The 27,911-nt window shown below is 40.5% G+C and overlaps 1 protein-coding gene across 6 annotated transcripts in view; it reads right to left on the bottom strand.

Annotated features, from left to right (window-relative positions):
- The window catches only part of SASH1 (SAM and SH3 domain containing 1), a 545,811-nt gene that overhangs the window by 64,228 nt on the left and 453,672 nt on the right, over nucleotides 1–27,911 (bottom strand). The window lies entirely within an intron of this gene.

Genomic DNA, 27,911 nt, shown 5'->3' with positions numbered 1-27,911 from the left:
CTTAAAAGATGCTCATGGAAAGGGCCTGTTACTCTTTTCCGTATTTCAGAATTCTCCCCCTTATATATTTATTAGTGATTTATTGTTAAGCCACTTGGTGTTCCTATGCTCTGTACAGGGTTCTAGAGAGGTTAAAGTCCCTGGCAAACATGGGGGACAGAGTGAAAACTCAGGATCCTTTTCTGTTAACAGACTGCATGAGCCTAAATGTACTTGACTAGAGCAGACTGTGACTACATACACATCATGAACCATTCCCCAGCCTTCTAACCATCGGTACTTGTGATACAAGATTTACAAAAAAAACATAATTTACAGATGCTTAGCTACAACAAAAATATTGCTGTTTTGAAACTTTAAGGTATCATTTATAAAAAATAATAGATAATTATTAAGTATGAAAGTAGTATTTTTCACTAAATTCTTTCTATTCCAAGCCAGACAAAAACGCCAACTCAGTTCACTGCTAGATACAACAACCATTTTCCATAGCCCAGTGTTACGGGTGTTGCTCAGTGACAGCGCGTAAGAGCCAGGAACAATGCCTACAACTTTTGGGTCCCAATTACCATACTAACAATGGGGCGAGTAAAAACATTCACAAGCTTTAGTTTCTCAAATGAATAAAATAAAAAACTGAGTTTCAGAAATTAGGCAGTTGAGGTTTTTCATGCATCACAAAACATCCTTTGGCGAAAATATCACTATCAACAAGAATTTTCCTCATGCAGGTATCTGTATTTCCACTACAGCTGTGGATTAAGAAGATGCAAACATACAAAAAATGCAGAAATTATACTATGCCATTGCACAACTTATTAGTTAAATTCAAGGGGAATTTCTGCCAATTTTCTTTAAAGACTAATATGCAAGAAAAAATCAGCATTGAAAGAGCATTGTCTTTTAACAGGTTGAAAATACCGAGAGGATTCTGCTCCATTTCAGCAAGGCCTGTTTTTCACACAGAGATGTGCCAACAGGATGGACTTCAAAGTACCTTCCCCCAAGTGTTTGGGATAAAACCAGCTACCCTAGGACCCAGTCACCGAGGCTCCCTTCGTAGTCAACAGAGAGGCAGCAATTCCTATGGAACAACTCGCCTGGCTGGCTTCCCATGCCTCAAGTTAGAGGAGGTGAGACCCACTTGTGGTATCTAATTTAAGACTGTTAGCCAGCTACCTGAAAGGCACCTAGTATTAGCGACGAGTCTGGCTGAAGTCAGTGGGAAAATTCCAACTGGGATGATGGAACAAATTATAGTTATTTGTCAGGACAGAGAGCTGCAATTCGCTGCTCGATCTGCATGTGAAACAAGGGGGGCGCCTGCTTATGACCAGCTATGCTCAGCCAGCTCTACCCCTAGAGGAGTCAGTACTGCAACCAAAGGGCCAGCGTAGCTGAGTAAGCAACACAGCCGTCCACAAGCTCAAAAAAAAAAAAAAGACACGGATTTATTTCTCAATCCTGGAGGTCTTTCTGTTCATGCATTCCTCAGCCTCCATGTAAACCTCTTATCTCTGTGAAATTGTACTTCCTATGCCCTTTGTTTACCGAAAGGGTGACAAAATGTTCTTAGCATTTAACACAAAAAGGAAAAGTAGGCACAATTTTCTGGAAATGCAGCCTTGTAACGCTGCACAGGAAATTGCCGCTAAGTGCCATGAAGTGGTGTGGGATTAGCGCTCCCAGAAAGTTTGCAAGGGCAGAGGAGCCCAGCCTGCTGCCCCGCAGCTCGGTCAGCTGGCGCTGCCGGCCCCGCAGCCTGAAGGACACGGAGTGGCTCATTGCCACGTGCTTGGTATTGAGCATTCAAGGCTGACAAGGATCATTGCTCAACTCGTGGGATTTGCCTAAACACGCACAGTCTGGGTATCTGCTTTTGCTGATCCTATAGCACAAAAAGGGAACTGAAGTCCTTGAGTGGAAGTCAGAACCACAAGGGGACCAACCGCATCCACTCTCCGGCAGCCCCAGCAGGGCTCCTTCTGCAGTCAAGCAGAAGCTGGGCCGAGCCCAGGGAAATTCCACAGATGCTCACAGATCAGGGAAGTGAAATTAGCCATTTGGCACCAAGCATCCCTCTCTTTGTCCTTTGGCTCTGTCAAAACGGAATCCAAGAAAATTGTTTATCCAGGGAAGACGCGAGCACAGCGCTGTAGCCCTCCTCACCCACTCTGGCCTCGCAGCCCGCAAGGAGGAAGGGAGCAGAAGCCCCGTGCTCCAGACATGTCCCATTCACAGGCACTTCATTTGCCCACTGACTGGCAGACGGCTGAGGGATGGAGCATTTTACAAGCTATCACATCTTAACGTTTCATGTAGTCAGGAAGGAGAATCCACTGTGCGGCCAGCATGCCTTTAGATCCCAGCTTCTCAGCAGTAAATATTCCACTTTCTGATGATTTATCTGTTGCCTTAAAAAGCTGCCTGCTGCACTTTTTTTAATATCACAGTTTTTGTAAATTATTATTTACAAGATGCTATCTGGGTTCCCAAGGCCTTATGAAAGCCTTTTGCTTGAGCAGTTGCTCGTGAATTTGTAGCCTCAGATTGCAATTAGATGGAAAGATACCACTTTCAGCCTAAAATGAAAACTATTCAGATGAATAGCCAGCTGCATCCTGTGTAACAAAATCCTAAAAAAAGCTGACTGTATTTGCTTTCTTTTTTTTTCCTCACTGTCAAGCCCACCCTGTTCCAACAGGAGCAGTTTTATATGATCAGGATGACTGTAAGACAGAAGCAAGGACAACTCTCCTCTTCCTCCTCTAACACTTTGCAATGCTGGAATGCACAACACCCGACAGTCCTGTATTACTGTGATTATAATATCTACGCCCATTTTTATCTCCAACAGAATGATGTTTTTGCTATTACTATTTGGACAAGAAACTAAAGGAAAACACTTGGGAAAATATTACTCTTGACTAAACTTCTGGCCCAGGTTTTTATCACAGAAATTTTATCAACCTGGAGTAATTCTATTTATTCAGGTCAAAATCTTACCTTACAAATCCACAGGTTGTGTTGACTTTAATCCAGCAGGATCAGAGCCTTTTTTCTATCAAGGGCTAACTCTGGAAGGTTGAGAAAACCTTGTATTGTTGGCATACTATGTAGCATGCTACATCTTTAAAAAAAATATTTTCAAAGATTGGTTTCATGAAAGTACATCTTTCACCATTCTGAACTGAATCTTAAAAATGAAATACGGGAGAGCTTGGGCTTATAGAAGAGGCCACCCCTAGCCTGCATTTCCAGTGCTCTGGTCTAGACAACGCAGGCGTCAGGGCAATCGGCATTTTCTGTCTTAGCAGCCTGCTGCCCCTGATAACTGCCCGCCCTGTGGATCCATGAAGGTCGTCTGTGGCGTACCAGACACTCATGCCACTTGCCCACCAAGCATTGTTTGTGCAAGAAATCTACTGATCTGAGAAAGTACCTGCAGACTCCTTAAACTATGTGATCAATCCAGCATTTTCCGAAAGTGTCTGATTTGAGTGAGTTCTCGATTTAAGGGGTCCTTCCTGAAAGACTCACTGCACACAGACACTATTGGTGTATATTGCACATCCCTTACACTGTTTAAATCACAGCACCTGAGAGCTGAAGATTCTGGGCAGAGATACACTTAAATTTTATCCAACCCCCCGGAAATCCCATAAGGAAGGTAAATGGTGGCTCAATAGCAGTTTGTCCAGCTCTCCTCCAGGTCCAAGGTTATCACCGTATCGGACCTCAAATACTGATTTTTAGGGCCAGAGGAAGCTGATAAAAATTAGTAATTCTAGCAGGCAAGGGAAGGTGAGCGGGCACAGCTGTGCCCAGGTCTTGCCCATGGCTGCACTGCAGACACTGCCAGAAGTGGCCACCGAGCTGAAGGGGTAAGGCTCAGGTGGTCTGGTGCACGAGAAGTGTATCAGTGATTTTTTTTCCTCTCAAATCTCTCATATTGAAAGAAAAGGTGACTTGTGAGCTTAATGACCAGGAGTTGTGGTTTATGCTTCAAGCCTTAAGTTGATCCCCTCAGGGCCCAAGAAAGAAGCTTCCTTTACAGGTAGCTTTCCTGTTTATTTGTTCACTGTGCAATTTATCGGGTCATTTGGTTGCAATTTCTCTTCAAATAATTAAATAATGTCTAAGTAATTAATTTAAAAAATCTTTAATAATTTCTAAATAATGTCATTTCTGTTTTATATGCCGTTATCGTTGTAAACATGCTGAGAACAGTCTTACTGTCTTTTATGAATCAAGCCTGAGAAGTGCATACGGGAAGAAAGTATTAAAGCACAAAGCGTACAGGGAAGAGGACTGAAACATTTCCTGACTGGGACGACAGGCTCTGAATTCATGAGGGACTCTTCCTCCTGCGATAACTTCAGTTCAGTTGCTCTGAGTGCAACACAAGAGATAAGGGAAATCTCTGCCTATCTGAAGGCATGACTGTTCTGCTACTGAAATACACAAGCGTGGTAGAGGAAAGCATCCAAATGGAAACCTGGGCACCCAGAGCAGGGCTTGTGCGTTCTACAAGAGGGCATTTGTGTATTTTAATTACCTAAGCATTAAGCTTCATCTACGTTTGACACTACAACTTCGTCAGTTTAGGAAATTACATCTATTCAATGAATTCCTTACAATTAGAAATTCATGAACCTCTTCACAGTTTCTACCGCTAGAGCTGTATGCATCTAAATTATAAATTTAAACACTCCTGTGCAGATCCCAAGACAGGATTAATCTCACTCTGCAGACAGCAACTGTGAAAAGTGAGACACACACAACTGCTGGGGAAATTTAGTGACATAACCAATGGAAAAGATGACTGAAGTGCTCATAAATTTATAAATAATTTTAGGAAACCATTTCCGCAGGTGTAAATAAAGCACCTACAGCAAAAAACTTCTGCAAGGAAGTTCTGAAAGTCTCTTCCCCCAAACACCTCCCCTGTTTGCTCTGAAGGCACAGTGCCTGCTCCAGTCTTGCTCCTGAAATTATTAACCACCACCACATCTGACAGCCAGCCAGAGCACCACAGGTCTCTAAGCATTCGTTTTGCTCAGAAAGCAGTCGTTCTGCCTGGAGTCCTCCGTCACACATCACATTTCAGCCTCTGCAGAGGTTCTGGAGAAGGTGAAGGCAAGCCTTTGTGCAGGCACCGTGCAGGTACACAGGTGCTTAATGGAAATTGCCTAGGAGGCACTAGCCACGCGTCACGGAGCAGAATATAGAAATAGAAAGCCCTATCCCCGTGGCTACAGCCTCAGCAAGTATTTGAAGGGATTACCCGGCTCAGTGAGCTTCCAGGAGCACAGATCAGTAGAAGTCTCATTCTGAGTCTCAGACTGCTGCCTCCGGTCCATCCTTTCACCAGAGCCGTTTTGGTGGAGAGGGGAGGCTTGTTGCTCCACTGCTCCTACACGCCAGGGCCAGAGCTGACACATGCTAAATGATAACATCCTGCAGCAGCAGCAAAACTCTGCACGGAGGAAATGAACTATGTGGGAGAAATGGTCAAAAAATGGGATTTCAACCAACACATGAAACAACAGTCCAAGAGTCTCAATGCCTCACAAACAACACAGACATAGGTCAAATCTTAGCTTAACTACTGATGATTGTAGCTTCAGAACAAACATGCTGCTACAGCACTCACGTGCCTGCTTTTAGTGGTAGGCATGAAAGAAAAACCATGCCTCTTGGCCTGATGCAGGTGCTGGACCTATTGAATGTAACACACCACATGGAGCAGTGCTTGACATTCTCCCCTCTACCAACAATAAAAGCACAAGTGGTTGTTTTTGTTTTTTTCCCCCATATGAAATACATTGCGTTCAGCACTAAGGTTGGAAGCCACAGGGGCTGAAAAACATTCTACAGAGATTTTGAAAAACATAATTCATTAGTAATTACAAAGGAACGACAGCCTTTGTAAAGCTCTATAACAATAAAAAGCTATGCAGAGCTAACTCATAAATCCATTCGTAACGAACAGAGTCTGAACCCAGTGAAATTACAGTGCAGACAGAGGAAAAAAAAAACAGCAGCCAAAAGGCTTCAGAGAAAGGAAAGTCGATACAAGAACACAAGCTTTCTACGGTGGGAAAATCAGATACATTCTGATCAATTTTCCAAACAAGCTGAAGCAAGCCCAAAGCTACGGTAGCTCTCTCTGTGCTAAAAATGTAATAATGTAAAGGCGTATATATGCAGCCGGGGCACTGTGGGTCTCTGATTGATGTATTTTACACCCATTACCCAAATGCTAAAATTGTAAAGCTTCTACGCTGGTGTAACTGCAGCTGCACCAGAGCTGTCGGTGGTATAAATAGGACCTGCTAATTTTGACTAAAAGTCCTGATATCTGTAAGCATTAACAGCTAAACTTTTATTGTTCAAGCATGGCCAAAAAACACTTATGTGAGAAGAAACAATGATAGAAAACAATGCAAAAGAGGTGGAGTTTCAGGGAGGACCTGAAGCTTGTGAGGGTGTGTTCATGGCATTGGGAAGAACTGCGATCTTTCAGGTGGATGAAAAAATAGTCAAACACATAAGGAATGTTTAAACACGAAGTGAGAGGGTAAGTAAGCAAGCACACAGCTTTGTTAGAGTGCACTCTGCAGTAGAAGCAGCCTGGGCAGGCAGGTGCAAGAGCTGTGGCAGCAGCAGCACAGGGGACAAGCTGGGGCTGGAGGACCAGGCTCTGTGCCCAGTGCGTCCCCACAGAGGGGTGCTGGCACAGGACAGGTACCTGCACACCAAAACAGGCATCTGGCATCTCCATAAACTGCACGCTGCCCCCGCCCCTTGCTTTCCAGCAACTGCAGGGTCAGGAATTTAGAGTGGTTTTGAAGTGAAACACTAACAGTGTTGCAGATAAGGTGACAAGAATCACAAGCAGCTCCTCATCTTTAAAGCCAGGGAGAATATTCCAAACTTCTCATGAGCATCAACAGCTTTGGTCAGCTTTTACACACCTTTCAAATTCAAAATACCAGTATCCTTTTATGTTCTGTCTCCTGTTGTGAAACATTTCTCAGAACTTACCGATTTTTCACTCCCATGTATACAATGCTGTACTACATTTACTATTAAGCTTATTCACCATTTTTCCAAATTCTCTTCAGTATTTTCAAGAACAACAGAAGACATATTTTGATTCTGAAAATGTGCAAGGAAAGAAAAATGGAGTCTCAGGCTAAGATAGATGCCTCAAGGAAACTTCTACAGCCGTGCTATAAATCCTCTCAAACAGACATGCCACGGAAACACCAGCTAACACAGATCCACTCTAAGCTGTATTGGTATTGATTATGCATTTGTGCACCTACAAGGTACTATCCATGCCTGCAGCAGACAAAATTACAGGTGATCTATATTGCAAATGAATATAATCTTGTGAGTTAAATCAACTGCTACACCAAAATCCCAGGGATTCTGGTGAGTTTGGTTGTTATTGTGGTACTGCTATTTTTACAAGCATACTCACACTTTGATATAATTAATTATACTAGCTAACATTAAAAAAAAAAACAAACAAAAAAACACCTATATATTGTTTTCACTTTATGTTGTGCCATACAGTAAGTTACCAATGAACTATTCAGAAGATCTGTAGCAAAAAAACTACAGTTGACTTTGATTCACTAAGGCCTTAAAAACATTGGTGAAATTCTGGAGTAGGCAAATAGGAAGAAAGCGCTATTCATTAAAAAATCCACAAAGAAGGTTTTTTGTATTGCCACAGATGCATGGGGTAACAGCAATCAAGTCCTTCATTTCAGGATAAAAGAAATATTCTGCATTACTTTCATTCTGGGAAAGCTGTAATTTGCTTTACTGAGGGAAAAAGGAGATTGGTTAAAACAAAAAAAAAAAGTTACAGAAGTTACCCTATGGTAAACAGGGTATTTTAGTTTAAAACTTTCCCCTCCAGCTTTTATTTTTTTTCCCTAATTTATGTCATGCTCATAATCTGCAATGCATTTTGTGTCAGAACCATCCATCATTATAGTTACTGTCACGTGCAGACTGGCTACTGCAGCAAAGTGAGACAGTTCTCCCATCTCGTTTACTTGAGCCACCTCACCTTACAGGGACTCAGAACAGCAAACACATTTGAAAGAGATCCGTATCTTCCTATTCCTTCTGTTGGATCCTTTAGCTGCGGTGGGTGCCAGCCTTACTTCTGTGACTACCCTGCTTTGGGGGGCATGTTGGCAAGCAGGCAGAGGAGCTCCACAGCGAGGGTGCTGCTATTGGGCCATGCTCTTCAGCGCTTGCGACCTACTTCTGGCTTCATACTCCTGTGGGAAAATCTGCACCTATATTCAAGCTACTGATTTTAAAAGGTCTGTACATAGACCATATACACATAAGGCATATACACATATTTTGTGTCTTCTTTTTAAATGGGAAACTGAGCCTTCCAGAACATGACTAAAACCTTAATTTAATTCAAGAAAACCCACCATATTTAAGACTTTCTCACATCCAGCACAGAATTACTGAAAGTTTTGGTGCTACTGCTCAGGAAGTAGATTTTTTTTCCCCTTCAAATTTTTAGGGAAGTGCAAGAGTCCAACAGAGAACAGGAACAGAGGTAACAGAAGAGTACAATGGAGATTGAAGCTATGCAAGGACGCGAACCACATTACCCCACATCCTCGGCGAGTAGTCTTATCATGAGGATATGCCTACATGCACATCTACTGGTTTTCTATTCTTCTCATGAAGAGATTCAAACAGCCTGATATACTGATATGACGCAGAAAGAATTATGTCAAAACTTGTGTAACATGGATTCTTGCTTTCCAACTGACAGCAGAACTACACCTCTTTTTTTGCTTTCAGGTTACAAATAACGTCAGCTACAAGCTCAAAAAACACAGAAATCCTGAACTCAGAGCCTTGCAGATCTAGCCTTCAATCTAGTCATTCTGAGTGGTTTAGACTCAGTAGGCCTTTTCTGCTGATTTGTACTTTCAGTTGATTTTTTTTTATCCAGTTTTGCTCCCCTGAGCAACTTGTGTCCATCATTCCAGAAGACTGCAGTCAAACATCCGTAACAACATGAGATATGCTGTTTGTTTCATCATTCAGAAGCAAGGAGTTTGTGAGGTTTGCCCCCCATTTAAGCTTCTCTGTCTGTGGTAAGGACAGAAATCCAACTAAGAAAAGGTTTTGAAAAGTTTACTATCAGAAACTTGCGTCAGCAAAAAAATCCAGTCTTTGCTAACATTTTTATTACAATCAGCTCATTTCAAAGAAGCAGTTTGTTTCGAGATCCTTTTTAAGAAGGCACACTTGAAGCAGAAAAGAAACTGGTCACACTGGTAAATGCTTTAATATTTTTTTTATTCTTTTAAAATCTGCCATTTAGAAACAGAATCAATGTTTAACTTGAAATCAATCTGATTTTGTTTCCTACAGAGGTATGTGAAATTGATCACCCAAAAATTAAGCTGGACGACATGAATCCATTCCCTAGAGCTATGCACTGAAGTGTTTGCTCTCAACCTGCATAAACGTACTCCAGGAATGTGAGGGGGAGCAGAAGAGAGACAGAGGTTGATAGTTGGATGCTGACTTCAAAGTCTCTTACAAAATGAGGGAGAATTAATTTCTTGAACAGGAGAACTGAAAACAAATTAACCATATTAATGCAAAAAAGGATTAGCCCACAAATTGCTAGTCTCTATTTATACCTCCTCCCTGCTATAAAAACTGCCTTTGATAAAGAGACTTTCAAATTAGTCATTTTCTCTTTAACTTTGAAACTGAAGCCTGTATTTGATGGATGCTTTAGGCCAGACCCTTACTGACTGAAGCCTTCATCACTGGCCATCACACGATGATTATCATCAAATTGAATTACAAATTAACTCTGATGCACTGTGTCATATTTTTAGGCCCAGAGACGACATGCAAGGTTGTTCCCATCAGAGTGAAAAAATATTACTGAAGCCCAATAGCTGTTTGGCGCACTGCAGTGTATTTACAAACAAGGCACGCAGCATCCTGGTTCTCCGAAGACCACAGGACCACAGCCTCTATCTCAGTGTTCACAGGAAAGGCAGCAGTCTCTGTGACATGAAGATAAAGCCAGCTGGGGCTCAGACACTTCAGTGAGCATTGGCCTGATAATATTAAGTAGTTATTATGAACTTCTACATGGTAGAAGTATGATGGAAATCTGTATCTACACAACTATTGATAGATGGATTCTTGACTGGCTCTTTACATTTAAGGAAAGACCGTGGCTAGAAACTCTTATGGCATTGACTCTTATGCTGGTAAGGGGTTAAACTGACAGCTTCAGGCAGGCAATTAACTCTTCCTGCTGCTGGGCCAGCTCCAGACAGTTGTTATGAAACTCAGCCAAGCTGCTACACGGGCATCACTAGCGCAGGGTTTTGTCCTGGCATGCCCACCAGACAGCAGAATTAAAGGCTTCAGTGATTCTCGGATTCAATAGGCAACACACATGGCCCTGCGGATCTGTCATACAGCTGTCATGAGGGGCACGGGGCTCAGAGATGTCCCTCAGCAGAGGACATGACCCTCTCCCCGCTGCGAGGCCAGGCCCGACTCCTGCTCCCCTCAGCCCAGTGTCACACCGCCTCTGGGCTAGCAACAGCAAGGCCCAGTTTTGCTTTGTGTCACTGTGGTTTTACACGGCATGGCAGTTATCCCAACATGGAGCAAGTCAGGACCTCTTCCAAACAAAAGGCTGACTGCTGAACAATGAGCAAACCTAGCACTATGAGTGACTGTGGAGAAAAAGTAACAATGCCAGCATTAGGTGCTGCTTGCAGACGTTGTGTTTGGGCCTTGGTGAGCAGCCGTTCCTCTGTGGCCACTGAAACTCAGCCCTGTGAAATCTGCGAAGAGAGATGCCACTGCTGCTCCATGCAATCATCTGCAACCATCATCCACAGCCATGCACAGAGAATGAGGAGTGCTCTAGCACAACCTTACAAATGCTTCTCTCACACATTTTCTCCCTGCACAGCTACAACACATATTCACAACTCAGCTGCTTAGGCTACTTTACTCCTGAAGAGGCAACTATGAGTGTCCCAAGTTGCACTCCAGCATCCCTCTCCACCGGACCGTGGGTCACACTCAACTTTAAGGACACAAGAACTGGCCAAGCAGAAGCAGGTGAAGTTCAAGTGCAGCACAGACTTGTGCTCCAAGAGTCACCTGCTGCTGTTAGGCATTCAGCGGCCCAGCGGGTCGCTGCACATGCATTTCATTCCAGCAAAGCCTGTACAAACTTTGTACCTGCTGACGCACCTTCTTAATCATCCAACCTACTCAGTGTCGTATTTTACTATGAAAGGAGTGCTGCTGTCACAGTTAATCAAATTATGGTGTTAAAAATGCTGACGTGTTCCTTTTAACTTATATAACTTGTCTTCCAAACATCCATGAAGTGAAACACGCACTTCAGCGACCAGTAACCATTTCTGTTTGGAGGCCCTTTTCTAACTGTGCTAAATGGTGTCTTTGCACAGACTATCCCACAGCCCAAGAGCTGCCCATGATTTGCAGGGATGTTCTGGTGGACTAGGTAGAACTAGCAAATCCAGTGAGTGTGCCTCACCTGTGCTGGCAGAGGGAAGGTTCAGCCCTACACATGCCTCAGCAGAACTGAACGGCTGGATAATTGGAAAGAATCACTGAATCACAATGGGTTGGGTTGGATGGGACCTCAAAGACCATCTAATTCCAGCCCCCCTGCCATGAAAGAGACCACTAACAATCAACGAATGCAAGAAGTGCCTTTGTAACTCTGGAGCACATCTAGAGCAAGAAGTGCCTTTGTAACTCTGGAGCACATCTAGAGCATGCATTCTCCACATTAGGCCCAGTTGATTTAATGGCAATATAAATGATGTCTTTCGCTGTCTTCCTGCAGAAACTTGGGTCTCCATCATGACTCCTACTTCACATAACTAACCAATCATCTTCTGTATGAACATTGAACAGAAATGGTCAGTCCAAGAACAGAAAACCAAAAACCCAAAGGACAAACAGTCAACCAAATAACAAAGCACCAGACCAGAAGTGACAAAGCTGGCAGCTGGAACACATACATTGTAAAAGTTATGACCAAAGTAGACTGGACGGTGCAAACCTCAAGGTAAAAAGTGTTGTACCAGACCTCATCCTGAACAGAGATAAAGCAGAACAATTGACAGAAACAACCAACTGCACAAACCTCTCAAACAGAAAGGCAGCAAAGGTACAGAAGAAACACAGAACTCATAAATACCAAGTCCAGAGACCCTCACTCCCCTTAACAGCATTGCAGTATTGCTATGAGTGATGATAACTCTCAATTACAACCTAAGAGAAACATAATTCAAAAGCTTCAGACAGTTGAAATCTACTGAAGTCAAATCCCTAAAGCAAATGATTTGCTGCCAAGCACTTGCGTGCTGCTTTGTCATCGCTGGCAAGCCACGTGGAACAGACACATCGCAAGTTGCATGATTGCAGCATGCATAGGGTTTGCTAAGGGAAGGGAGCGTGCTATGTCTTGTCTCATCTGCCCTCCCAGAAAACACCTTACACATGCAAAACCTGGTGAACAAATGACCAAACACCTTGCCTTTGCAAATGCCTTTGTGTAAGCGTTATGACTCAGTTTGCTGGTAGGCTTTCCAACTAAATTAATTTACTGTGGTAAGGAAAAACTGAGCAAAGTAAAATTTAAGTTGTACAAACACTTGCAAGAGTTTCTAAATGCCTTTTTTTTTTTTTTTTTTTTTTTTTTCCAGCCAGGACCTGCTTGTTTGGGCAGGTGCTACCAGTGTTATGGGAGCGTCCATGGTACAAATTCCTCTGTTCAACCGCCTTCACGAGGGAAAGGTGCCCTGACTTCTGCTCAAATCACAACACAAACAAAATGACTTGACTGAAAAAGCTTCATTTTTTTTTATTTTTTATTTTTTCCCTGCCCAGGCTCCCCTCAGTACGGATCCTAACAGAGTTTAGTTACAACAGCTGGAGGCTCTCATCAGGGCATAGACCATTTCTTTAAGAGCTTTTCTTGTTTCAGTCCCAGTTCTAACACAAACTGTTCCTCAGTATTATTTTGCCTCTTGTGTAATGTTATATTAACTTTGTGAATATGCGCAAACCAACGGTATGCTTACAGTGTCTTATATTACACAAAATTTTGTTAAAAACAAGTCCTTAAGCATACAGAGAAAACTTTACACATGCAGTATAAACAGCACGTGACTCTGACGCAGTGGTTTTAGACAAGGCCATTTCTTCTCACAAATTTAATCGAGACAGTAACTCTAATTACACAAGTTGTTATCACACTTACTTGCTGATCAGTCTGACACTGATGCACTGTATTTCACTTTTTTTTTTTATTTTAAAGAATCATTAAGGTTGGAAAAAACCTCTAAGATCATCTGGTCCAACCATGCCTAGCACCAATGTCACCCACTAAACCATGTCCCCAAGCACCACGTCCAACCTTTCCTTGAACACCCCCAGGGATGATGATGCCACCACCTCCCCGGGCAACCCATCGCAATGCCTGACTGCTCTTTCGCAGAATAAATTTCTCCTAATTTCCAACCTGTAATTCAGGCAAGTCTCCCTGTAATTTCTGAAAAAAATCCTTGTTTACATTCAAGTGTGTAAAGCACCAGTTTTCCTGTACAAATTCTAAGAATTAAACAGGCTTTTGTAGTACATACAGCTTAAATTCTGTAAGCTATTAGCAGAACGTTTATTTTAAGCTTTATTTTAAGGCAGGAGTTACAGAGTATGCTTCATTTCCACATTTAGTGAAATAAAAATAATACATTAGCAAATGTAGCTGAAACTACAAATCTCTCATATGCTACACTTGGCTTTCACGGATTATCAACAGGTCCTGGTAATACAAATTAGATCAAGTGTATTGGAACGTACTTAGGGTGCTACTTACTTCTCTAAAGATACTATGGGTGTATATACTTCCAATGGCTTTCAAAACCAACGTAAGACACACGGTGCTGTTCATCACTATCACATATTTTCCCTGTCTTTCTAGTCTGCTACTCATTTAACTTAATCCATGATCCTTCTAATATATACATTTTGAATATTGTCTTTCAAAGACATCGATGGGTTAGGACAACAAAGTATTTAACCACATGTCCATCAACAGTACTCACATGCTTAACTTTTGGCATGTTTTTGAATGCTTCTGTGGATGGAGATCTGATCCCAGATACAGGATACAAGCAGTAAGAGTCCAAGGTAGTAAATACTATAGGCTACTTTCATTTATTATAGAATGGAATTGCAGTGTCTGTAGAAACTACAGCTTTCATGTTTCACAATGCATAATCTACAACTTCTACACAACCAAACCTTTAGTGGATAAACAGATCTTTAATCTTTTTTCCAGATTTGAAAAACACTCACTGTCCAAGCATGTCCTGAGACTCTTTGTCAATTCATAAGATCACAGAAAGAAAGAAGACAAGAAGGCGGAAACCATTCAGTACTATGAATGAGTGGGGAGCTGCAGCAATGACAGGAAGATTACCTGAAGCCAGTTTCATTATTCACCGTTCCACGTAAATACATGCAAATACTCACACCTAGGAATACTCCTCACACATTAGAATTCTGTGAGGGTTCCTATGACTGCCAAATTGCAAAGGAGGATGTAACGGATATTTTTGAGTCTTGAAGGATCTATTGCACTTCTGAAAAGTAGAAATGCTTCAAATAGAAAAAAAAAATATCAAAATCAATCCAACAACTGTTTTTGCTGTTAACTTTTTCTGAAGTACTCAAAGTAAACGATGACACTGGACACTGGACTAGATCCATCAGTTCTACTTGTAATCATTACCAATTTCATTTCATTCTTGTGTCTCCCTGTCCTTGATTAGTGCCAAATTCTAGCTCCCTGTAAAAAATGCTTGGCAAATGTATATACTGAAAGAGAGGCTGACATGCATCTCACTATAACTTTAAAATGCCAAAAGCTTGAATAAGCTGAGCGCTCATTTCACACAAACATTATTCTTACACTTAAAAAAAAATAAAAATTAACTGCCTCTCAACTTTCAGCTTGAATTAGACACTATGAATTAAACTCAAGTATTAGCTTTCTATATTAATAGCCTTATTTGCTCACTCCTCCAGTACTGTACAGATTTAACTGAGAAACAACTTCCAACTGCCCAACATTGCATGTTTCATAAAGCGGTAAATGGATTCTCATAACTTGTGCAGCTGCCCCATACCTCGCCAAGGCCTTGACATGCTTTCAAGGACTGAAAACGCTGCTACTGTTGTTTAGGTACTAAAATGTGAGGTTATCTCAGTAGATCACTCCCACTCCAGCCGCTTTGCTGGCTATGCAAAATATCTGCAGTAAAAACTGTTCTTCATGGCCTTTGCCTGTTTGCTACTAAATTAATCTGTTTTCTTTGCACGTCCTTGGCTTTTCTAACACTTGCAAATGCTCATCTTTTATACCATCCCTTTCTATCACTTCAAGTCTGCGTTAGAGGACAAAGACATTTTGAAGTTCACTGAAAAAAGGAAAACATCAGCTGGTCAGAATGAAAAATATGAATAATCCATTTGCTTTAGTGTCCTGAAAATCAGTTTCTTAGTAGCAACAAATTTACTTTTAACGATTATTTTCAACAAACTTGAAAATAATGAAACCTTCTTCATTAGTCCATTTAAAAAAGGAGGAGTTACAGAAATAAGACCACTGAAGTTTTAAGATATGGGCATGCATGGCTAATTGAAGCCTGTCTCTCTCTTTCCTTCTGCATCCCCACCTAACTCTCAGCGTTCTCTCAGTCATAGATTTTGATGTGTCCTCCACACTAGGGAAAGAGGAAGTAAAACTCTTCAAAGAAGAGAAAAAGTCCCCTCTAGACTTGTCTTCTGCATATTATGCACTTTGTACCGCCTCAAGTGATTTGATTTTTAGAGCTGTTTTTACTGTATGCTATCCTACTCTGTGCGACCTCCTCCCAAGGGATTTTTCCACAGCTACAAACTTAGAAAAGTGATTTACGTGGTGACCATGAAACACACCATGCACTGCTATTCCCAGGAAGAATAAAAATAAAACCCACTCAACCTTGAGGATATGCCTCCCACCAGGAGAGCAGGTGGATTCAGGTCTATTGTACTGCTTTCAACTCTCCTGTTTGTACTGCTGAAGAGAAAACAGCAGCTCTGTAGGCAAAATTGGAAAGAGCACGCTGTGATGGTCAGAAGAGAATATGAAGTAAAGCTCAAATGCACAGGAGACTAATTCAGAAGATGGTGCTCCTTGGGTGAACAGCTTGAGACAAAATCAGCGACAGTACTGATGAATCTGTAGATTACATTTGACAATATTCAGACAGCTGTGGTCTCCTAATGAACAACTCCTCACTTTCTGCAAGAAGCTAGCTCAACGCAGAACTGAGTGATGGTGCGGTAGGTTCATCCAGAGAACCTACATGGAAAAAAATTTACTCATTTTCTTGTGCTCTTCCTCTCTTCCTGCAAATACTCTGAAAAAACAAACAAACAAACAAACAAAACCAACAAAAAAAAAACACTCTAGAGGATTTAGGAGACTAAACTGGAATCAATCAGGCTACTGCATCAAGAAAATAAAACGTAGCTATTACCATTTCCTATTCTGCTTCACAGTGCTCAAGCACATTAGTGACACATCCTCCTACAGTGCCCACAGACAAAATGGAGAATCATTTGCTACTACTGAAGTAAGCACTTCCTCTAGAAGGAAAACAAGAACAACGACACCATATACACAAGAAACAAACCCAGCATGGAAATTAAACAGCGTTCCCCTTACCTTCTGTGAATAGCGTTCCTGAAACAATACAAGAGAAATCTAGAAATTAAGAGAGTCCCTTTTCCAATTATGTTACTGACTTTCAAAACTATCGCAAGGAAGTCACATAAAACTTCTGTGCTTGTATGTACTTGTCTGGAAAGAAGAACCCTTACCTACTGTACACTTCCCAGCTTTGCCAAAGTTTTTGCGAAGCAGTCTGAAAAACCTCAGAAAAGACAAACTGAGGAACACAAAAATTAGAACTACAGCATGCATCTCTTTTTCCAGTGTTCCTTCATATTTGCAACCAATGGCCATCAATGCGTGCAACCTCAGCTCAGCCAGCTGTCTGTCTGAAGAGGACCCTGCTACTGCAACCACTCACTTGTCCAAATGAGCCTTCAAAACCATCAGTGAGAGGATCCTCTGAGAAAGTAACCTCAAAACACTGTCACTGCCTCACATTCAGTCCCAGAAGACAAATCTCTAAATTCTTACATGGATGTATGTGTACATGCTTGCATGCATTTATTTCACAGACTAGATTTTAATTAGGCTTCATCAGTAAAGGCGGCAGTAGCTTTCTCTAGTGGTCCAAGAAAGCGGAAAGAAACAACAGAGGACCAAGTTTACAAGAAGCCTGTGAGAGCAAGTTGACAAGCAGATGAAGTCTTGCTGAGCAAGTTAAGTGGTTTGTCCTATCTTATGCTCATTGTAAGTGCAGGACTATTGTCAGGTTCTTCACTTTCAGAGTGAATAGCTGTTTTGAAAAAATAAATACAGGGAAAGAAAAACAAAACAGGCTAACTGCCTTTTTATGACAACCCAATTCCCTGAAAACTCATTCTTCTCAATTTGCCTTGCTTTATTAAAAGTGTGCATGCCAAGTTGAGATAACATCTCTTACTGTTATAATTTTGATCTACACAGCAATTCATGATTTGCTCTTTGGCAGCTCCAGTGCAGTCTTTGGCTCTGATTCTGGATACAAACACATGAGCAGTTCTGCAGACTTCATGGACTGTGACTACATTTCCACCATTTGCATTAAAAAAAAACAAAACAACAACAACACAAAACTTACTCATTTTTTTCCTCAAGCTTCCCCTCCTGTTTTGAAAAAAAACATTTAGCAATTCTGCTCTGCAAGCAGACTTTGAGGAGAATGTGTCAGCAGTTAGCGTTGTGCCCCTAATTAAACCAGCATATTTATGTTCTCCATAAATTCCCTCGGAAGCCACAATGTAATTGCTTCTATATGCCAATTTTCATAGGTTATGCAAATGTTTTCACATTATCAGCACTGCCTTACTGACTGCTGAAGATAAGGTCCTCATCTAGCAACGCAAAGGAGTCTTAAGCTTTCTCTGCCACGCATCAATAAGAAACAGAAGACATCCACTTAGAGCCTTTTGCTCCTCTAGAAAAATCTCTCCTAACTAGAGTATTACCATTTCTAGATTACTTAAAGGGACAACCAAGTATATACTTTTTTCTTCTTCCTCCCCTGACCTAGTATCCCTTAACCAGAACGCCCTTAATTTTTGCCCTGACTCCTTCAAATACTGATTTATGTTCCTTGGGGGATTGTTCCTTTCTGCAGTTGGAGAGCCTTTCACATGGCTGAATGAGCGTTCTGAAATTTTCATCAAGTTCAAAGAATGATTATTGCTATAATCACACCTACAAGCTTAACTTATTTTCTTGCTGTTCTGAAAAAAAATTTACCTTGGCAAATGAAAATCCAACAATGGCTCACAGCCAACTGTCAAGGAAACACAGAAACCAAAAGCAACAGAACACCCTGTATGCCACACGCCAGGTACACCAGTAGGTTGTGTTATTTCTCAGTGCCACTGAAGTGGCACCGTTTGTCATTAGTCAAGTCTGGTCACTGTCCCACTGCAGGCTTTACCACATCCAACCAAGAGACTGGACTTTGTCCAGGGGTGAGGGATCAAACCCAAAGTTTTTCCAGCTCTGTGAAATGCATGGATGGAGTTCATAGATAACAATAATCTGTTAGCATACACGTTAATATCCTGGCAAAATGAAAGAAAATTCCCATGACGTTGTAGATACAAAGTCTGTCCTCTTTGTGACAGTCATAATCTACCACCTGAAAAATGTGTTTTCATAAAGAGAAGTCATAATGCTGGGAAAGGACTGAAGCTATTTTACCTGACGTGCCCTTATACTTCTAAAACAATTTTTGAAGGCAAATCAAGTGAGCACTGCGGAAGTACCCTTTCCTGCATGGTTTTAAACTTTTTTTTTTTTTGATAGAGAGCTATATTTTCCACAGAAAGGAAGGGGGAAAAAAAACAAAACACATGAAAGTAATTTCAGCAGTTGTGTAGGTACTATTTCATATTAATGAAAATCAGATCAAAAATAGCCTATGGACTAAAAGTGGCAGTCAAACACCTATATTAAAAACAACAGTGTTTTCTCCATCATAAGACAAGTTTCAGGATATTGTTTTAGAAACAATAAAAAATAAATCAGGATCTTAAAATGCAATTCCATAAAACAAGAGAATGTCCCATGATGGGAAACAACTCATATAAGTAACAATTTTATTTCACAAAGCAGTTACGTGATTCTACATCTATACAATATAGTTTGTCATTTGATCTCAAAGTTATCAGGCGCAGGAGGAAAGCAAGCGTGTTTGGTTTGTACACATCACATGAAAATTTAAAAATATTTTCAAAATAAGAGATGTTAATATTACATAAAACTGAGGAAAAAAAGCACACTGATTTTACAGCATGGTTCTGTTGAAAGGAAGTCTGGATAGCAGTCATGTTAAAACCTGAGCTGACCTCTCGTTCTCCTCTTTACTATAGCATGCAATAAATAAGGTTGTCAGGGTTCAAGCCCAAGTAATTCATTACTAAATTTATGGAAAGCTCCACTACACAAATCAATAAATAGTGACTTAAGAAGGCAATATGAATAAAGCAATGTCTTCATAATACTAACTATTACAGAGGTATAGGTAAATAGGTAACTATTTGAGAGGATGGCAAAGATTTTCTTTGCAGTAAGTATACTGCAGATCAATCCAAGGAATATAATTTGCATTGAATAAGTTATTCAGCATTTTGCAGATGAACTCAATGCTGAGGCAGGTTATGTCCCATCTTTTTGCAAGGTCACATGTAAATACAGGGGGTTCTCTAGACCTGTTCCATGTCACTCTTGCTTCTGGACTGATCCCTTCGTGCAAGTCTACAGTGGGATGTGCTTTTTGGAATGAGCTGAAAAAAATAGTTACATCAATAAAGAAATCTAAGAGAGCACGTAAATGTGGCTGCTCAGTGATAAGTTGCTACCTCAGAATCTTGCCTTATTTTTGGCAAAACTAGTGCCATCTATACAAATACATACACACTCCAGATCAATAAATACAAACTTGATCTCTGCTGCTAGATCAAACAAGAAAGGTACAAGGAGACACTGTTGTCTAGTTCTATTATCAAGGAGCAAAGGGCTGGAAGGTACTGTCATTATTCATTACACAGACAAAGGTTGTTTTCATTTAAGGCTCCGTTCTAGAGAAACAAACACGTCAATCCACCAACACTGCTAGGGAAATAACTGATGAAAAAGCAGATTATTCACTGGCCTAATTTCGTAATAGGATGCTAGTCTGCAAAGAGAACTGAAAGGTTCTGCATTCAAACAGAATTACACAGTCAAAGAGATCCAGGGTGGGGAACATCTGGATAGCTAACAGGTTGGCAGAAATAGACATGGGGATTATCATGAATCATAACCACACAAGTGTCACGCTGCTGTATAAAGAACAACTGGTGTATTGCAAATATAAACACAATAGTGGCGTGCTACCAACCCTTCTGCTCCACTCAACCCTGCTAACACATCAGGTGCAATCACGGTCTGTTTTTGGCACTGTTGTTGAAAAAACAGGGAGTACATTGATCAGAATACAGAAAAAAGCAGAGATATTTGTGAATGGTCAACCCTGGTGCTGGAAGTTAGTATGTTTCACCAGTGGGAGCGAAAAACTGGCGGGGGGGGAGGGGGTGGGAAGAGAACATAATGTCCTTCATATATACGAAAAATTACTGTAAAGAGAAAGAAAAATGGTTTTTTGTTGTTGTTGTTTGTTTCATTGCAAGACAGCAAAAGGTAGAGAGAAGTCTACGAGATACCAATAAAAATACTCAGTGGTAAGGACTGTACACACTAGAATAATTTGCCTAGGGAGACCGTGGAATTAACATGTTGGGATAGATTTACGAACAGGTCAGATCAACATCTGTCGGGAGTAATAGGCATAGGTGAATCTGTCTTGGGGCAAAGGACGCACCTGGTGTTTTCTCAAAATTGTAAGATGAAGCTAAGTTGAATTCCACGCCATGCAACCCTATAAAACACAGAGACTGACTGAGCGAGCAGAAAACAGGGTATGTTTGGCAACCCATCTTTAACCACAACAACAAAAAATCAGACCTTGCTTTGTGTTTCGCTTCTGGTTTACACATTTCACACACAACTACAAAGAACTTCCACTCCTCCATTTGCAGTAAGAGACATCCTTATCCCAGAGCAAGCATTTGCAACCTTAATCAGGTGTGGCTGAGATACAGACTGCTTATGGCAATGTCTAATTCAAAACTGAAGGAAGGGAAGCTATATATAGCAGTTTAATTTCTCACTTATTTTGTACTTTAAGGGATGTTTTACATGTGAAGCGTCCTCAACTCATCAGTCATCAAGGGTGTGTTTTACATAGATTTCTGAGCTTTTAGATTCCTTCTGTTGCTGTTTTGCAGAACTAGCATAGCTGCTTTAACAAAGCTCCTGCTTTTCATGAGATACTAACAACCAACTTGGGGAGGTAGGTACAAGAAGAATAAGGAATTCAGAAAGATAGAAAAGTATGGTGCAGAGGAGAAAATTAAGCATGTGGGATGAAGTGAATGGAGAAAAGGGGCTGAAGGGACTCTTCCACTCCAAGTACTGATGAGAGAAAGGGTTGTGAAGCTTTGAAAAGAGGCACTGGACCACAGAATGGCTTGGGTTGGAAGGGACCTTAAAGATCACCTAGTTCTAATCTCCTTGCCACGTGCAGGGATGCCACCAACTGGATCTGACTGCCCAAAGCCCCATCCAGCCCAGCCTTGAGTATCTCCAGGTGTGGGGCATCCACAGCTGCTGAGTTGCTACAGGAAGGGATTGAAGAGGAAGGTGTGGGGAATTACTATGAAAAAAAAGCCTTGAGAAGATAGTGTCAGGGAAGGTGAGTTATTATGAAAAAGTCATTTAAGTCAAGATTCAAAAATAATTAATAAAACAAAGGAATTCTTGGTATAAGATGATTTCTTTCACACCCCTCCTACAGTTACCAAACTCCACCAAAGCTGGAGATCTGGACAGTGAGTAGGAATAGGTTCCTTAAAAACTTCTAGTAGGGCACTTTAATAAGAACAGCTATTAGAACTACATGAAATCCTCATCAGTCGAAGCTGTTCTCAAGAAGCCTCAATTTGATTTTTCCTTCTGTTGTTCAGATGGCTGAAAGACCAATTTATGTGAGATATCTTTTTAGCTTTCCAAACCTCCTTTGGTGTTTTTATTAGCTGTTAAGCAAAACGTGTCATTTCCCTCAGCTTAAAGAGGTGAGCCATGACAGAACTCATCTTGTATCCTTCCACTTGGGTTACAAATAATGTACCTTTCTGTGAGCTACAGGGTGAGCACTTCCATGTTACAAATCTTACATTACCTAAAGCCACAACAGAATCCGTGCTCTTATACAAAATGAGTTACATGAACATTATCACCAAAATTTTAGGTTTCACTCACTGGACAAGGTTTTGCTCCTTGCAAATAAATGAAGCTGGTAACTTTCAAGGTGCCCCTCAGGTAACAGCGATCAACCAGAATGAATTGCATTAGCATTAAGAAGCAGAATGGCCTGGTCTTGTATATAACTAAATTCAGATTTTTAAAGGAAATTGTTAGGCCTCAGGTTTTAGGAAACTGCTGGAACTTCATAAAGAAAATTTGATACTCCTGTCTTCAAGAAGGCTTGACTTACAAGAAGGTAAAAGAAGACTGTGGTCGTAAAATGGTAAAGGGAAAATGGGTGTTAAAAAAAAAAAAAAACAAAACAAAACAAAACAAAAAAACACCCTAGAGATCACCAAAAAAATATAACTAAATCAAGAATGTTAACTTTTTAAGGGAATCCATAAGCTTATATGGAAAGAGTTTGAAAAACGCTGTAATCATCTCTAATGAAAGTTTACATACTTGAAGCAGTTCAATAGCTACTACTATGCAACTAGAAATATCCTTTCAAAGGAATTACCTACAATTATCTCAAAAATAATGATAAAGCATTATTCGGTGCAAAGAGGACCCCAAGATTCAGAGGAGAGTTAAAGAAGACGTTTATGTCAAAGGCTGAAAGGAAACACAGCAGATAACTTGCCATAAGCAAAATTACTCTGAGAGCCAACTAAGATGTCTTGCCCTTACTGTATGCCTTTTATTGTTATGAGAGTTATTCAGTAGTGGCCCTTTTTGATAGAAATCTGAATAATTTCAGGTAGAAGAATCTCAATGTCACCACTAGTAAGCAGAGAAGATCAATTGTGTTTGCACTATTTAGAGAAAACAATAACTATTTCCTGTTCCATTTAGCACGGACATAAAAGAAAACACAAAGGATGTTTCCTACTATACCTTGCTATGTTTCCCATGAAAGTGACTTTTGGCAAAATGCCTCTCTCCTGAAACTTCATTATGGAAGTTATATTTTCAGTATCACCCACTCAGCTAAAAATGCCTTCCTGCTTTCTTCTGCCATGGCTGCCTGAACATTTTTATTTTTGTAATTTTTAAGAGTAGAAGAAATACACTAAAGATACAAACCCTAGAGAGAGAGATGGCCTGCCACTTCTCCAAATGAAGCTATAATACAATAAATATCTTTAGTCTTACAGGATCTTCTTATGTTTTCACAGAAATCTTCCAGTTTATTCTTACAAGTTAATAGTTTTAAGCCCTCCTCACATTTTGTGAAGCTGGACTAAGACAGGGCTAACCTCAACTTTCATTTTCTAAGGGCTTTCAAGTGTATAAAACAGTCTAGTAGAAACAGTTCGACCTTTCCGTGCCTCTATTTTCAAACCCTTTATTTTCTCTTTTCTCATTCACTTCATTTTGAAGCTTGCAAAGCTTCAGAGCAACCTACTGTAGTGGAAATCAGAACCCTGACCATGGCTCACAGTTGCAGTACCTATAAGAAAAAGATCAAAACTGTTATTAAGAACCTCTTCCCTTGACCTCATGCCTCAACAAATTGACCCTAAAATATACGTATATATAAAAGCCATTGGTCAAAGGGTTTAAAAATTACTAAAGTTGTGCTACACTGCAGCATTTTTTCAGTTACTACTTCAAACTTTTGGTTATTACTTTTTGTAATACTTTAAACCTTGTTAGATCATTACAGCATCCTGATCAACACAGCCAGTATCGGTCTCACACTAGTAAAAATAGCTTGGGGCTTTGTGGCAGTTTTTTTCTCTGGTAGACTTCAGGGTGAATCACCTGCTTTTCTCTATCTTATCCCAATTTTCTACTGACCTACTCATTGTCCCTTCCAGCATTTCACTCCTCAGCCTTGGGAACAAGCAATGACCAAACTCCCTTCTTTCCTCTTCTTCCTCCTGACAAACCCGGTGAGAGGTCCCAGCTTATAGGACACTTGCTCCAGACTTGCTTGGAGTCCTTATTCTACTCTCACATGCCCCAAAGGAGCCGAGGCTCCTTCCTTCAGCACTCATCACCTCCTGCCATGCCTGAACAATCTAAGTATCCCAATAAAGCTTACAACAGTGGCAAAATGCAGGAAGCTCCAAAGAGCATATCTAACAGCAAAAAAATATTTTCATGCTTCTAACCTTCCAACCTCCTTTACTCCCTTTGGACCAAAAACTCAGTGAAAAATACATGGCTACATCACCTCTGTATTTACCTTAGCCAAACTGTAACACACTGAAAATTTATTTTGTATTGTTGAAAACATGTAGAAAAAAACAATCTTCCATGTATAACTGCCCCCTGTTACTCAGTCACGGAAAGCTTCCTTAGATATTGGATATTTCCATGTTACCACAGACAGATGTAAAATTTGACGTGTATCATGGTGTTTTTCCATTTCCATTGCTTAAAGGAATTTTGAAGAAGATTAACATTAAAATTTCTTAGGAAATTAGGATGACTTCTACAAAACGAATAGTTCAAGAGTAAAGGTGTAAATTTACATATACCACCTGCAATTTAAAAGCCACAACAAAATTAATCCAGTCGTGCTGAACTTATCTCAGTTCAATGGAGGAAAAAACAAAGTTATCAAGTCCCTGAAACGCAGCATAAAGGTAAGTTCTAGTCTTGCCATTACTTTGGGAGGCTACTGATAAACAAAGAGATCAAGGGAGATAATTGACCTGCTAATGTCTATCTTACAAACAAAAAGTTATCCAAACTACTTACGGAGTTAAAAACAGAAGTAGAGAAAAATGAACTTGAATTTTGCTAGAGGGTCAGCAGCTTGGCTCCTTTATATTGTAACAATCTGAAGTATTTGAAACAATAAAAATAAAAAAGGAGCCAAAACCCATTAGTCTGAGATTCATCTTCCTACTCCATTGCTAATAAAGCTGTTTAGCCCTGTTTCAAGTATTTAAATTTTTCAAACTACAAGTGAAGAAGGTAAAATAAGATTTAGAAGCTTTGTGGAGAAGATGCCTACCTGGAAGATGAGACACTGGGATTCCCATTGCTGCTGCAGGAACTGTTTATGTATGCGAATTGTGCTGATCAACAGATAACGTTAAGACGACTATGGAATATTAAAAGCAGTCCAAGATAGGAGATAAGAGTTCAAGTTTCCTCAAGCAGAAGAGAGAACTGAACTTTGGATTTCTACCCCACTGGATCAAACCACCACCTCCTACTACTTGCAAACCATGCCCCTTGTTTCTCATACTTTCCCACAGGTGTTCAAAATGAATATTTAATTTGGGCCTTACTGAAACAGCATGTTTTTCAGCCATTGCTAACTGTTCACAGTGAAACCAATTCATTTTTTAAGAGATTAAAGTCCACTCTATAGTGAAGTAATAGAGCTCTCTACTTCTGCATATCAGCATCATCCCCTCCATACATCAGTGAGGTATCAGTGATGTAAAGCAGCGGCAGAACGGTAGGAATGGCAGTGAGCTATTGACTAATAGAGCTAGACTCTTCACCAGATCTCCGTACTTCAGAAGAGAACAGTAAAGTTGTCTGAAAGATGCTAGATCAAGAATACTCCAGTGGTGTTACCCACTCTTAAGATATTCCTGACTTAAAGAAAAGTGAGATAGCGGGCTGGACTTTAGCCTTGAGCCACAGGCCACCTAGATTGCTCATCACTCTGGCCATGCACTACATAATTAGTTAGCTCTTGTGGCCAGTGTTTACAGCTACTCTGGGGGAACACCCAGACTAATGCCATTACTTGTTAAATCCTTCTGAAGTTACTCATAAATTTTGTGCTACTCTACTGCAAACTCATAGTCACAGACAAGACATTACAGAATTACAAAGGTAAATCTCCCTCAGCAACAAAATCTCAGGGAGGAGAGGCCTAAACAGGGATAATGGTACTCAAGTTACCAACCTCAAAGGATACAACAAAGGGTAATTAACGTAACAAAGGGTAATTAACGTTTTTAAAGTGCTTTGAGGGTGGAAAGCAGTATACAAAGGAGAAATTAAACTATCTGGTGAGCAACTGTGTAGGCTAGCAACTGAAGGCTCCAATTATGTAGATCGCCACATGAATGTAATAAAGCAATTCCAATGACCAACTTCCTTCATACATCTCATTGGCATCCCTTCCAGCAATTCCCCCAAGCTGTGAAACTTTAAAAGCGATCTTTTGTGCCAAAACAGACTTGAACTATGGCTTAATGTTTGCTGTGAGACCAGAACAAGGAGAGGCCTAAACATGTCTGGAGGTGGCCCATGACAGACAGACAACTGAAGCCTGAAAAGCACCACTTGGAGGTGGGCTTCTTTCAAGAAAAGCTGGGATGATAAACATTATTTGAAAGAAACTTCCAAATTCTGATTTTCTTTTGCTGCCTTCTTTATCTTCCTAATTTATCTGGATACCTTGAAAAGCTTGTCTGTTTTTCCACAGTTATAGCCACTGATTTAATAAGTCATTATTCCTGCAAACACTGCCTTCTTTGCATCCTTACGTGAGCCGAGGTACGCAACTACATCGCCATCATTTTCACACGGAAGGTAAATCTAATGATTATGACTACAGTCTTATCGGAAACTTCAACAGCAACAGGCAAGAGACACAGATGTAAATGAAAATTACCACTGTGTGTTTCGTGAGAACCTTATGCATTCCAAATTTTGCTAATCATTTCAAGTCTTTCTTCTTTAATTAGTTTCTAATCCGTGACTGATTTTGTTTATCATGCCCAGCAACACAAGAAATTCATCCTTCTGATAAGAAACTGAAATTTAACCCTGCTGCAAAGTATTACCCATTCATATTCATATGTATACAAAAACAGGATTACATTCAATTCCTATTGAGTAACTATTATTTAATTTGCTTGAACATCCAAAAAGGAGCTAAGAGTCAAGGAAAATCTGAATTCAGAAATCCCAAATTATTTTGTTTCTTTTTGCAAGACAGCTGCAGTCTAAATTGAGGGGGGGAAACAAATATAAATCAAGAGGGATATGGCAGACAGGAGTCAGGAAGAGGGGTTTCCATCTGATACCCATTCCTTTTATTATTTTGTGGAAAGCAGATTGATCAATCACTGTAATCACCTCTCTTCAAACTGCTTGCATTCTCCTTCAAACACAAAATTCGCAGACCATCCTGTTCGAAATGGAACATTTCTCTGCATGCTTCAGGCAATGCTGCTGAAACAGGAAACCTACACAACACTGGAAAAAGATAAAGCATGGAGAGATCAAAGGGGGGGGGGGGGGGGGG

Source organism: Oxyura jamaicensis, chromosome 3 (genome assembly GCF_011077185.1).
Source record: "Oxyura jamaicensis isolate SHBP4307 breed ruddy duck chromosome 3, BPBGC_Ojam_1.0, whole genome shotgun sequence".
Taxonomy (NCBI): domain Eukaryota; kingdom Metazoa; phylum Chordata; class Aves; order Anseriformes; family Anatidae; genus Oxyura; species Oxyura jamaicensis.
The sequence above is the reverse complement of the archived record's forward strand: the minus strand, read 5'-3'. Positions and strand labels throughout refer to the sequence as shown.